At 37.7% G+C, this 12326-nt stretch overlaps 1 pseudogene; it reads right to left on the reverse strand.

The window, feature by feature from the left end:
* Positions 1-9690, reverse strand: part of LOC102828914 — a 41130-nt pseudogene extending 31440 nt beyond the window's left edge.
* Positions 9691-12326: the final 2636 nt, after the last annotated feature.

The following is a 12326-nucleotide window of genomic DNA, read 5'->3' on the forward strand; positions in this document are numbered from 1 at the left end:
AACTGAGCTAAATGGTTGAGTCCCATAGCAGGGTTTTTGTTGTTGTTGTTGTTAAGTGCCGTCGAGTCGGTTCCGACCCAGAGCGACCCTGTACAGGGTTTCCGAGGGTGTAAATCCTTACGGGAGTAGAAAGCCTCATCTTTCTCACGCGGAGCGGCTGGTAGTTTCGAACTGCTGACCTTATGGTTCGCAGCCCAATTCGTAACCATTACGCTACCAGAGCTCCTTTTGGAACTGACTTGATGGCACTTAACAACAACAACAAGGAATATTCTGGATGTACTTCTCCCTAGATATAAGTATTTATTCTTCTGGCAGTCTATGATATAGTCAGTATTCTTCATCAACACCATAATTCAAGTGCATCAATTATTTTTCAGTCTTCTTTAACATCGTCAAACTTCCAAATTCATATGAGGTGGATGACAATGCAATGGCTTGGGTCAGATGCTCCCTCAAGGTAACACCTTTGGTTTTTAATACTTTAAAGAGATCTTTTGAAACAAATTTCCCCAGTGAAATACATAGTTTATTTTTTATTGCGTACATAGGCATTGATTGTGGATCTAAGAAAATTAATTCTTTGACAATTTCAACCTTCACCCCATTTATCATGGTGTTGCTTATAGGTCCAGCTGTGAGGACTTTTTGTTTGTTTTCTTTATGTTGAGGTGTAGTACTGAAGACTGTAGTAGTTGATCTTCATTAGTAAATAACACAATATGTGTCATCTGCATATTGTAGGTTGTTAATGAGTATTTCTCCAATCCTCCTGCCCCATTTTCTTCATATAGTCCAGCTTTTTAATTATTTGCTCAGCATACAGATTAAATGAATATTGTAAAAAGATACAACCCTGATGCACACCTTCCCTGACTGTAAACTATATATTATTTCCTTGTTCTGTTTGAGTCACTGCCTCTTGGTATATGTACAGGCTCTACATGAGCACAATTCAGTTTTCTGGAATTCCCATTCTTCACAGTGTTACCCACCATTAAATATGACCCACACAGTCAAATAAATTTGCACAGTTAATTAAACTTAGGTAAACAGTTTTCTTCTATTCTCTGCTTTCATCCAAGATTCATCAGACATTAACAATGATATCCTTCTTTCTAAATCATCTTCTGAATCTGGCTTGAATTTATGGCAGTTGCCTGTACTGTACTTCTGCAACTGTGTTTGAATTATCTTCAGCAAACATTTAGTTGTGTGCTGTATTAATGATATTGTTCAATAATTTCCATACTCTATTAAATCACCTCTTCACAGTGGGAACACATATGAATCTCTTCTTCCAAATGGTCAGGTAGCTGTCTTCCAAATTTCTTGGCATGGACAAGTGAGTGCTTCCTGCATTGCATCCATTTATTGAAACATCTCAGTTAGTAATCTGCTAATTCCTGGAAACTTGGTGTTTTTTTTTACCAATACCTTCATTTCAGCTTGTACTTCTCCCTTCACTAACATAGGTTATAGATCATATCTGAACCTCCAGATATGGTTGAACATCAACCAGTTTGTTTTGGTACAGTGACTGTGTATTCCTTCCATCATCTTTTGATTCTCTGCATCATTCAATATTTTGCCCATGTTGCTGTTGTTAAGTGCTGTCGAGTCAATTCCGACCCATAGTGACCCTGTATAGGGTTTCCCAGAAGAAGCTTCTAAGCTTGAACTGCTGACCTTGCAGTTCAAACGGCTTTACTGTTTGGTGCATTAACCCACAGAGCTACACCAGGACTCCCTGGAGGGATTAGTACCTGGAGGGATTAGTACCTGGATTATTGTTGTTGTTAACTGCCGTTGAGGTTGAGTCGATTCTGATCCATAGTAATCCTGTAAATGGTTTCTGAGGAGCAGTTGGTGAACTTGAACCACTAGCTTTGCGGTTCAAAGTAACTTTACAGTACAGTGCATTAACAAAAAATAAGACCCCCAGCATCCTTTAATATTATAACTTGAGGCTTGATTTTTTTTCTTCAACATTTTCAGCTTGAGAAATGCTAAGTGTGTTGTTCCTTTTCAATTGTCTAACTCCAAGTCTTTGCATGATGTTGCTGTCAAGTCAATTCTGACTCATACCGACCCTGTATAGGGTTTTCGAAGGAGTGGTTGGTGGGTTTGAAGCACCAACCTTTTGGTTAGAAGTCAGTGCTTATCCTAAAGCACCATACCAGGACTTCAAGTCTGCATATTTCCCTATAATTCTTTAATTTGTCTTCTTGAACCACTCTCTGAAATCTGTTTAGCCCTTTTACTGATTCATTTCTTCCATTCTCTTTAGCTACCATATGTTCAAGAGCAAGTTTCAATCTCGTCTGACATCCATTTTGGTCTTTTGTTTCTTTCCTGTCTTTTAAATTACATTTTGGCTTCTTCATGTATGATGTTCTTGATGTCATCCTACAACTCACCTGCTCTTCGGTCATTAGTTTCAAATTCTGTTCTTGAGATAGTCTCTAAATATAGGTAGGATATACTCAAGGTCATAATTTGGCTTATTTTAATTTTCTTCATATTCAGTTTGAATTAGCAACTGATGGTCTGTTCTACAGGTAGCCCCTGGCCTTTTTCGAACTGATAACACTGAATTTCTCCATCGCAGAAGTAGTCAATTTGATGCCTGTGTATTACATCGGAAGAAGTTCACATGCAAAGTCACCATCGAAAGTACAAGTGTTTGCAATGAATAGCTTATTGATCTTGCAAAATTCTGTCATGCTATCTTCAGCATCATTTCTATGGCCAAGGCCATATTCTCCAGCTACCTATCCTACCTCTTTATCTCCAACTTTCACAGTACATTCATCAGTAATTACCAATGCCTCTTGACCGCATGTCTGATAAATTTCAAACTGAAGAAACTGGTAGAATACTTCAATTTAGTTTAGTTGTTATTGTTGTTAAGTATTGTTGAGTTGGTTCCAACTCATAGAGATCCTATATATGGCTTCCAAGGAGCAGCTGGTAAGTTTGAACCCCCAACCTTGTGGTTCAAACCAACACATCAGTCCAGTATTTATCCTACAGTGCCACACAATAATTTGAATAATCATAAGACATTAACTGTCTTCCTTATAGAAGTATGAATATTATCCTATTATTAACAGTGTTATGCTTCTGGTTAAATCTTAAAATGTTCTTTTAGATGATGAATGTGATGCCATTCCTCTATTATTTGTCTTTGGTAGCTTCCAACCCGAAAGGCTCATTCTGACTTTATATTAGACAGTGTTCTGTTAGTATCCTAAGGTTTTCCGTGGCCAATTGATAAAGAGGTATATCTGAAATGTTATTTGTAGTTAACTTGTGGGTAATGAATTTTGGTGACTTTTTCCCCCCTGGGAATTGTGTATAAGTTTTTATTTTATATATTTATAATTTTAATGCAAACAATACTAGTTCAAAGATAATTTTTTTATAAAATGACATAAAGTCTAATAGAAAAACTTACTACCTATGCATATTTGTTTAGCTCAGTGGCTTTATAAGATAAGCACTGGACTGTGAACCACAATTTCTACAGTTTGAACCCATCAGCCACTCCATGGGAGAAAGATGGGGCATTTATTCCCAAAAAGGTTTATAGCCTCGGAAACCCTCTACAGGGTTACTATGAGTCAAAACCGAGTTGACAGCACTTAACAAAAACATGCTGCTTATTTATAGCAGCAAATAGTACTTTAGTTTATTTTGGATCAGTTTGTAAGAAGAATAAAATTTAAAGTAATATTGTATAATGAATTTGAAGTACTGTGTAAAGAATTTTTTCTTAGAAATCATGCTTCAAAAAGAATTTAAAAAGATGATATAAACAACATATGTCACTTAAAGGAACTCTGGGAGCATAGTGGTTACAAGTCAGGCTGCTAGCCTCAAGGTCAGCAGTTGAAAACTACCAGGCATTCCACAGGAGAAAGATGAGGCTTTCTGCTCCTATAAAGATTTATAGACTCGGAAACCCTATACAGGGTCACTGTGAGTCGGAACTCATTCCACGGCACATCACAACACTACCACCACCATGTCATGTAAACCCAATCTTCAAGAAGATGTTTTCTTTAAAATAATATCCCTTGAATTTTGTAATTCTGTATTTTAAGTACCTTCTAATGAAAATATTATTTTAAAAAGATGTTTTAGAGATTGTTTAATTAATCTCTAGCAATAAACTTACTACCTATACATATGAGGAGACCTTGACCATCGGAGCCTAGGAAAATCCTGCTAATGAACAGTGTTTGGCTGAATAGGAAATCCCCTCATTTGATCTCCAATACTGCTACACATGTTTACTATGTACATATTTGGAAGCTCAAATTTTACAGTTTTTAATACAAGATCCCTGGAAAACCCTCATAAACTAAGAAATCTGAGAAACAGTAAATAAGCAAAGCTATCCAACTGCAACGAATAATGAAGACAATAAAAGACATGCACATTCTACAAGGAGAATTTTCACTATACATTCAGAATTTTCACATACATTGCATATACATTTTTAGAGTACATTTAGAAATCAAAGAAAGCACTGTGATTGAACTCATTCACTCATTTATATATCTTCTGGTGTGAATCTAGGAGGTGTAGTATGGCTCTGGAACTCAAAATTATAGTAGAACTACCATGGAATAGGGAGACCTGGTGTGGCGCTGTGGGCTAATGCGCCAGACTGCAAAGCTGTTTGAACTTCAAGGTTGGGGGTTCAAGTTCACCAGCTGCTGCTTGGAAACCCTATACAGGGTCATTATGGGTCGGAATCAACTTGATGACACTTAACAACAACAACCATGAACCAGAGCTGAAGTGTATTCCTGGAGCAACAGTTGAAATAGCAGCTCTTGATTCTGTTTCTTGACTGTAGCTGAGTTAGAAACCCTGCTCCTTTCCCCATAGGTCTTTCCTACTGGAAATTCAATCTATGGTTATATCTCTAGTCCATTCAATGATAATGTAAACACCAAATTCCTGTGTTAAAAAACTTAAAGCAAGAAATACCTAACGGGATTTTTGCTAGATCCCAAATCTGTATACCTCACACAATGTGTTTTGTCTAGTGATTCCATGGGAAATTGTTTTCCACATTTCCTGATATGTGATCGTGGATATTGCCAGTGTTTTTGCAGATCCCCAACCCAAGCCTGTTTTATTCCTGCTGTGTACTTCTCCATATTTAATGTTCTTTTGCTCCCAGCAGGCTATGAACTGCCATTCTTCTTCAAAAGACAGTCCTCGGGTTGCTAGAGAAGCTTTGTCAAAGAGCACAAAGAACTGTAAGAGCCAGGGAGTTTATAATGCCCTAAGAGTTAGGTAGAGTCATGATGTGGCACCATAGGATAAGCACTTGACTTCAAGTTTGGTGAATCGAAAAATCAGTGGTTCAAACTCACCAGTAGCTCTTTGGAAACCCTATACAGGGTTGCTATGAGTCAGAACTGACTCTACAGCACTTAATAGTAACAAGAGTCAGGTTGCTAACCAACACATCAGCAGGTTGAACCTATTAGACATTCCATGGGAGAAAGCTGTGGCCGTCTGTTTTCATAAAGATGACAGCCTAGAACAATGTTCTACAGCATTTCTACAGTGTCACTGTTAGTTGGAATCCACTTGAGGGCAACAGGTTAGTGTGACTCTAGGCAATGATTGATCACTTTTAGAGATAAAAGCCCAGCTTCCTTGCTTTATAATAATAACTCTGAGGCTGCAATTTACATTCTAAAGATCCCCAGTGGAATCTGGCTGAAACTGCCATCCAAGAATTTGCTGAAATCTCACCCTTCCTGGTTGCTTCCTCTTCTTTTTTGTACTTTACCAGTTTCTTCTAAAAGCACTTCCTTGCACACAAATCTACCTCTCAGAATTTTCTTTTAGAAAATACAATTAAGGGAACAGACAGAATATAGTTTTCCAAAGACCCCTGACAATTTTCCATATTTTAACTTAGCAACATACTGTTGATATTTTCTATATTAGACTGACAGCTTTTTGTGCTTTGGAAGCAGGCAAGGGTCACAGTTGAGTGTGACACATTACCCTATTCCCCATAGAACCTGGACATATGAGTTTATCGAGTAAGCCAAATTAGTGAGTAAATAGAGGACATGGGATTTTTTTTTGTTGTTGTTCTTGTTGTAGGTACCATAGGTCGGTTTTGATGCACAGTGACCATATATAGGGGTTTCCGAGGAGCAGTTGGTGGGTTTGGAATGCCAACCTTGTGATCCTACAGCACCACACCAGGCGTCTGACCATAGGATTGTTTTTGTTGTTAGGTGTTACTGAGTTGGTACCGACTCATAGCGACCCTATGCACAACAGAACAAAACCCTGCCTGGTCCTGGGCCAACCTCACAATTGTTGCTACACTTGAGCCCATTCGTGCTGCCACTTTGCCAATCCATCTCACTGGGGGTCTTCCTCTTTATCTCTAACCCTCCACCTTACCAAACATGATATCCTTCTCCAGTGACTGCTCCCTCCTGACAATATGTCCCAAGTATAAGAGACGAAGTTTGGCCATCCTGGCCTCTAAGGGACACTCTGGCTGCACTTCTTCCAAAACAGATTTGTTGGTTCTTTTGGAAGCCCATGGTACTTTCAGTATTCTCCTCCAACACCATAACTCAAATGCATCAATTTTCTACAATCTTCCTTATTCACTGTCCAGCTTTCACATGCATATGAGGTTATTGAAAATACCATGGCTTGGGTCAGGCGCACCTTAATCCTCAAGCTGACATCTTTGCTCTTCAACACTTTAAAAAGGTCTTGTGCAGCAGATTTGCCCAGTACAATGTCATTTGATTTCTTGAGTGCTGCTTCTGTGAGTGTTGATGGTTGATCAAGAAGAATGAGGTCCTTGACAACTTCAATCTTTTCTCCATTGATAAGAATGTTGTTTATTGGTCCAGTGGTGAGGATTTTTGTTTTCTTTACATTGAGATGCAATCCATACCAAAGGCTGTTCTCTTTGATCTTCATTAAAAAGTATTTTAAGTCCCCTTCACTTTCAGCAAGCAAGGTTGTATCATCTGCATATCACAGGTTGTTAATGAGTCTTCCTCCAATCCTGACACCACGGTTTTCTTCATAGAACCCAGCTGCTTGGTAGTTAATTAGGGGTTCGTAATTTCATTTGGAATTACACTGAGATGTGTTAAGTGAGAATTCTGTTCAATTGTGCTAGAGTGCAAGGGTTATTCTTTGTGTTAATTTGTAATTTATCTTTGCATGCTTAACTTTTTAAATTAGAGTATATCTGTGATTTTGAGGAGTCAAGTTTGTGATAGTGTGATCAATGTAGTATCATCTGTTGTCTAGTTAAGGCCTATTCACTCTTCTTTGTCTGCATAATAGGGGAATAATAAATAATACCAATTATTAGGTTAACTGGTGATTTTACCATTCAAGCCTCAAGTGAAAGCCAATTTTCCATTAATTTGATTTAGTTTTGTATATCTGGAAGTGGATAACTAAAAAGAGACAATCAAATATTAATTAAATGGTGGTGATGATGGTTATGTGCCGTGGAGTCAGTTCCAATTTATAGCGACCCTATATAGGGTTTCTGTGACTGTAAATCTTTACAGGAGCAGAAAGCCTCATCTTTCTTTCATGGAACTGCTGGTAATTTTGAATTGCTGACCTTGAGGTTATCAGCCCGGCTTATAACCACTACACTACCAGGACTCTTTAAATACTTTTTTCTATTCATTCATCTTTAGAAAAATAAATTATTTATTAATGTACATAGAAAATTGAAATCCTTTACCAAATAAAGTTTCAGTTTTTCATAAATAAATTTTATTACCCCCATATATATTTGATAAGAGCTGTAGGAGTTCTGGTGTGGCACTGCAAGATAAGCACTGGACTGCTAACTGCAAGGTTAGTGGTTCAAACTCAAAAGCTGCTCTTTGGAAACCCTGTACAAGGTAACTATGCATCAGAACCAACTTGACGGTACTCAATAATGTAGGGTAGGACTTGTCTAATGGTTTCACTGTAGAAGAAAATATACATTTTTAAAAACTTTTTATTGTGATTTAGAGGAATGTTTACAGAGAAAATCAGTTTCCTGTTCAACAGTTCATGCACAATTTATTTTATAACATTGATTGTAAACCCGCCCTCCCCCATCCCCATGTCACAGTATTCTTCCCACTTTCCCTCTTTGCTGACCATCATGTCCATTTGTCTTTCTTTCCTATATAAAAATGTAATTTGAATTTTCATGCTGTTTTACTTCATTTTTTCCCTTTCATAGCCCTTTGTCACAACTTGGTGGTGTCAAGAAAAGTTGGACCTAACATAGGAAAAATTCTTCCCTTTATGCTGTAAGCATCAATCAATTAATGTAAAGTTCTTCTTTCATTAAGAGACATTTAAGATTTTTAAACTTGTCCCCACATGCAGCAGACCCCACCCTCCTAAGAAAATCTCCTAAAGTGGATCCCTGAGGCCTGCCAAGTCACATGGAGAGGGAAGTAAAAGTTCTCCAAAGACCTGAGTACACTAAATATGCATTTCCTTTTCTTTTTTCTTCTAGAAATCTTGGATTGCACGTCCTTTCTGAGCTGTCCCAGTTTTAGAAACACCACAATCATGCTAATTAAATAAAATTATATAATAAAGTGTTTAGAATAGCTCTAGGAACATTATAAATCCTCGGTAAATACAGGTTCACAGTTCCTTCTCAGAGACTCTTAGATTCAGATGTATTTGTATTTTGGAATTCAGAATTTTTTTTTTTTTTTTTTTTTTTGAATTTTAAAACAAGTAAGGTGCATACACTATATCTAATATGTTAGCATCCCAAAATCAAACACATTAGTATTTCTGTAGCAGAACACTAGAATATCCACACAAAGTATGATGAGCAGTAGTCTCATAGGAATTCAGGTCAGGTTTAATTACCAAATAAATTATTTTAATACTTTCTTAGAGCTTTTTAGATTTTGCAGTTATGTGTAAGGGACTATGGACCTGACTCACCCTCATCTTCGTTAGTTCATAATTATGAACTGTGTCTGAAATCTACCTATCTCATTGGGCACTAGATAGGACCTAAGCAAACAAGCAAACAAAGAAAATACTTGGAACCCTCTAATAAAAATTCAATTTTTAAGAAGTCTTCCATAAGAAAGATTCCACCAGAGTAGGGTAGTCATGGTAACAGTTATGTCATTAAAATTTTTTTTTCCCTAGGAACTTACATATCCTGGAATTTTACCGGTGAAAAATTTTGGCTTTCGATCCAAACAATCTAAACTTGAATTTTGGCTCTGCCACTTATCTTCCATAAATTTCAAAGAAGGGAAGTTCAAATATTAGCATTAGCAAATAACCAAGTGACTGTATTTCCTTAACAGCCCTGAAAAAGTATAGGACTAAAAAAGGCATTTCCATTTAGACATATCCAGAGACACATAAAATCCTTAAATTAGAACAGACATTTGAATTTTGGTCTCATTGCTTGGGACCTTACCAAGAAAAAAATTCTGAATACTCTAAAAATGGCAGCTTATATTTAGCCACATACTTACCATTTCCAGAGCTCTTCATTTCTTTGTGTAGAAACAAAGTTTCCATCTGCTGTCGTTTTCCTTCTGCCTGAAAAACTTTCTTTAACATTTCTTTCATTGTACTTGTGCTGGTGATGAATGCCAATGGATTTTTCATCGGAAAGTCTTTATTTTGCCTTCTTTGTGAAGGGTATTGACACTGGCTATACAATTGTAAGCTTATTTTCTTTCAGCATTTTAAGAGTACCGTTCCATTGTCTTCTGGTTTGCTAAGGTTTTTATGAAAACCTAGGGCTATTCTGGTCTGTTCCTCTGGCGTAATGTGTCCTTTTTTCTAGTTGCTTTCAAGATTTTCTCTGCATCTGTTGTGCTTTCAGCAATTTTGTTTTCTTTGTATTTGTCTTATTTTCTTTGTATTCAACTTTTGGTTGAAGTTTTGAATCTAGGTTTATAGTTTTCATCAAATTTGGCCATTAACTCACATATATTTACAAGCTAATGGCCAAATTTTGTCTTTTTTTTGTTATTTATTCAATTTGTGAATTTATATTTACTTCAAAATGTGTACTGAATGAATTTTTAAAAAAAATTTTTGTGTGAATTCAGTGACGGCTTACAAAGCAGATCATCAGTTTTACATTCAGCAGTATTTACTTCTACTTTCTTAACTCTTGCACTCCTCCTCCTTGAGTCTCCTGCTATCTTCATCTTTCTTTGGCCAGCCTCTCTCTTGTTATATATTACCTGTCCCATCACCTATGTTTACATGTATCTACCTTCTAGCCTGAATAATTCCCTCTCCCTCCTCCCCGACTCTCCCCGCTCCACACACACCCAGTAACCATCATAGACTGTTTCATTTAGCAAGAACATCTTTTCTTAACTTTTTTCAACAGTAGTCTCATACAATATTTATCCTTTTATGATTGAGTAATTCCAGTGACCAAATGTGATGGAATACACACACACACACATATATATTATATATTTAGGAGCCCTGGTGGCATGTAGGTTAAGTACTGGACAGCTAACTGCATGATTGGCCATTCAAACCAACAAATCACCTCTCAGGAAAAAAGATGAGGCTTTCTGCTGCTGTCAAGATTTACAGAAATGCTATACAGGATTGCTATGAGTCAAAATGGACTCAATGGCAGTGAGGTTTTTGTTGTTGTTTTAATATATAGCCTTCCTTCTCATTCTGGAACGTTAGTTACATACATGCTAGATGGTTAGATAGTGTCTGTGATGCACTTTTTATTTTTTTCCATCTTTTTTCTCTGTTTCTTTTTTATAGTCCATGTATGTATTCAGGCTTCTTTCCTCAGCAATACCTAATCTGCTGTTAGAATATTCAATGAGTTGTCATGAAAAATATAGTTTTTAGCTCTAGAAGCTCCGTTTGTTTCATTTATGTCTTCTATTCCTGTCCTCATTGTGTTCACGTTTTCTTTTTTAAATTCTTAGCATATTGAACATATTTATAATTAATTGTTGCTAAGTGCCATTTAGTCAGTTCCAACTCATAGCAACCTTGTGTAGGGTATAGGGTATAAGGTGGGTTTAAATCACCAGCCTTGTGGTTATCAGTCTAGTGCTTATCCGACAGTGTGAGTGTGGTGAATAAATGAAAAACAAAACTGTGTCAAGTACTCTGCCCACAGCAAGTCTGCAGTAAATGGTAGCGTCTCCCGACTCGATGGCACTTAACAACAACAACAACAACAATCAGCAATGTAGGAGTCCTGGTGCAGCCCTGAAGGATAAGCACTGGATCGGAAGTTCGGTTTGAACCACAAGATTGGCTGCTACAGTTTGATGAACTTTACCTATACTTATGGATGTAGTAGCTCAAAAAAAGGAGCTTATCTTTACAGCGAGGATCACTCCCACCCCCTCGGTACACAGGGTTGACAGGGATGGGCAACATAGACATTGGCTACCCAAAATGGGGGGGCCTATAAAGGCAAGAAGTGACTGGTTTACAAGCTTTCAAGAGTGAGCCTCGTTCCAGACAGGGCAGGGGAAGGTAGAATCACCACTGAATGATTTCCAATCCGTTGGGACCAGGCTGGCGAAAGGAAAAGGGGATAAGACTTTTGTGGTACAATAGTGAATAATTGCCATCAGGTCTGACTGTGAAGCTAGGAAATATAGAAGTAGATGTTTTTTGACAAAAGGAGGCGAGTGATTAATTTTGCAACCTAGGAGCGGAGGTCCCTGGTACCATCAAGTGAGAAGAAAGGAGAGCTGGACCCTATCCAGAGAGTCAGTGACGTCAGGGATGGAGACAGAGAAGATGACATGGACAGATGGAGCAGCTAGTGACACTGGACTCAGGGAGGGAGAAGGGCTGTGTGCTGGAGGCCGCGGGGGACAGGGGGCAGGCCTGTGTGGTATACCCTTTGGGGTTATATGATGATGCATGGAGGGGATTGTAATCATTGCAGTGAAATGAAATACAATAGGATGAGTATAAAGTTGATGTTCTCCCATACAAACCTCACAATAAACACTTAAAAAAAAAAAAAAAAAGTAATACAGCCAGAATGGTCCTAAGAAGCCAGGATGGCAAATCTTTCTCTCTCATAGTTTGAGTATATTATCAGGACCAATCCCTGGAGAAGGACATAATGCTTGGAAAAGTGAAATGTCAGCAAAAAATAAGGAAGCCCCACAACGAGGTGGACTGACACAGTAGCAGCAGCAATGGCCACGTGTGTAGCAATGATTGTGATGATGAGGCAGGATTGGGCAATGTTTTGTTCTGTTGTGCAGAGGGTAGCTATGAGT

The sequence above is a fragment of the Chrysochloris asiatica genome, unplaced genomic scaffold (genome assembly GCF_000296735.1).
Source record: "Chrysochloris asiatica unplaced genomic scaffold, ChrAsi1.0 scaffold00387, whole genome shotgun sequence".
NCBI lineage: Eukaryota > Metazoa > Chordata > Mammalia > Afrosoricida > Chrysochloridae > Chrysochloris > Chrysochloris asiatica.